This window comes from Suricata suricatta, chromosome 1, assembly GCF_006229205.1.
Source record: "Suricata suricatta isolate VVHF042 chromosome 1, meerkat_22Aug2017_6uvM2_HiC, whole genome shotgun sequence".
NCBI lineage: Eukaryota > Metazoa > Chordata > Mammalia > Carnivora > Herpestidae > Suricata > Suricata suricatta.
The window spans coordinates 51,680,398-51,682,769 of record NC_043700.1 but is presented as its reverse complement, the minus strand read 5'-3'; the positions used below and the strand labels follow the sequence as shown (position 1 = coordinate 51,682,769).

The 2,372-nt window shown below is 41.8% G+C and overlaps 1 pseudogene; it reads left to right on the top strand.

Moving 5' to 3' along the window:
* Positions 1–553: 553 nt before the first annotated feature.
* On the top strand, positions 554–1,824 carry LOC115300928 (annotated as a pseudogene).
* The last annotated feature ends 548 nt before the right edge of the window (positions 1,825–2,372 follow it).

Sequence of the window (2,372 nt, the reverse complement as noted above, 5' to 3'; positions counted from 1 at the left end):
GTCCTGGGAGAGTTGTTGATTTTTCTGTCTGTTCAGCATTTTACTTGTTAGTAGGATAAAGGAGTAACTTCCAATCTCTTTACATGTGGAACCAGAAACAGGAAGCCGTTAGTATTTTTTATGTGAGTGATAGAGTAAACATTGGTGTCATTTATAGAAACAATATTTATTATTAATGAGGTATTATTGGTATTTATATAGGCACAGCTGTAACATAAACCTATACATGGTCCATATGAAGCTGTTCTATAAAAGGGATACATTCCTCAATTCTTTCATTTATTCCACAAATATTTAGTGAATGCAAAATAGGCTATGTGCTGTATTGAGAAAACAATGGGGAACAAGTAAGACAAATTTTTATTCTCATGGCAGAAAGTCAGGAGTTCAAGGTACCTATCAGAAGTGAAAGACTCCATGAATGATAATTGGCTATGGTTGAGGCACCTGAGTGTAATATTAAGAATAGCAAGACAGGCAAAATGGATAGGCTGGAGTGCTAATGGAAGTCATCTAGTACAGCATAGTTCTGGATCATAGACATTAATTTCTCACAAAGAACAGCCACGTCTACAAGTATGATGGCTTATGAGAATCTGGATTTAGGAAACTCTGATTTCTTCAAAACTCACTATTGCTTTGGACTAATGGAGAAGGTCTTATTTAGGAAGGGCAAAAACAGAGAGATGGTGAAGTTTGGCAGACTGCTGCTTTCCTTTGACATTGGTGACCATCTGCTTTCTGAAATTCCCCTCAGCAACATGTCCCAGTGCACCACAGGCAAGAATGAGATGACCCTAGAATTCCACCAGAACAGTGATGCCAAAATCTCTCTCATGGAGGTGAACTTTTGGGTGTGTCTCCCACCCTAGAGGATGATGTGGACCTGATTGAGGCCTTTGCTCAATACATGCTAAGATGTACATAGATACATCCTCCAGAAGCTGCAATGTCTGACTTGTAATTGTGAGAACACTTGGATCTACTCCAATCTTCTGCACTTGCACAGCAAGTTCTTTGACTCTGAGATCCCCTACACCATGATACTTAATCTCTCTTTGCCACTCTACAATGACCAGTACCAGAGAATTTTTGTGATAAGCCTGGATCTTCCCATCAGGCAGGACCAAACCTATTGCCATTTCTTGACCCTCTTTTTCTCCAAGAACAAGGACTTTTTCTTGAGTCCCATTATGAATGAGGAAGAGACGAAGAAGCACTTTGACAGGTATATCACCAAGAACATGTCAAGACACTTCCGAGAGATGGTTAATCAGGTCATGAAAACACTGGTGAACCACAAGTTTCCAGGCAACTTCCAAGGGCACTCCAGGGCCCAGTGTGTGTGCATCACCTGCTCCTGTAAGGCAACGTCAAGACTACTGCGTCTGCTGGAGCAAGGTTTCTAAGTTCACAGGCCCCCCACATACGTCTGTGTTGACAAGATCTCCTTTGTCAACTTAGCCTGTGGCTTCACCCCCACTTGCTCCTTTGACTTTGATATTGAGACCAAGCAGGGCACTCAGTACACCTTCAGAAGCATCAAGAGGCAGGTGCATGGGAAACTTATGTTGTTAATACCAAAAGTTCAACATCAAAAATGAAATATTGAAAGAGAGAGTTCACCAAAACTACAATGAATAAGCCTCTGTGATGAAGATGATCACCACGCCCATTTGGAGCTGATAAAAGGATAACTACTTAGAAAATGCCATCAACAACAGAGATGACTCAGGAGAAGAAACAAATAAGTCACTCAGCTCAGGACTGGAGGAAGAAACAGCAGAGATTTGGCAGCAGGTCCTCTGCCAGTTCCTCCAATAATGAGGATGACAGTGCCTGGAGTGACCAAGGATCATAAAGGTTGCAAGAGGCCTTTGGAGAAGGGCAAAGACCTCAGTGCCCCCCAAAAGGCATATTTATGTATAGAAGCTGTGGCTCAATACTGAGTGATAAAAGTTCAGGTCAGACCAATTTAACATTAGTATTGTGGATTTTTCCAAGAAGGCAAACAAGACCTGGAGGGAAATGTCCAAACAGAAGTGGGATTGCAAAGCTGAGGATACCAGAAGGAAAAACATAAAGGGGCCCACATAAAGGTGAGTCTTCTAAGAGAGACAAGTCAAAGAAAAAGAAAGGAAAATTGAGTATGGGAAATAAATCAATGCCCTCTAGGAGCTCATTATCTAAGTCATTCCCAAGGCAGCTAGGTGAGGGCTCTAAGAAAATAGTCTATGTCCTGTGATGATAACTTTTCAGGAAAGAACAAAAGCAAAAAGCAAAAGAAAAGAAGAAGAAGATAAGCAGGAAAGGACTCTGCAGACAGGAGCAAGCCAGTACTTCCCCGGGTCAGAGAGTCGTGTGACAGGATC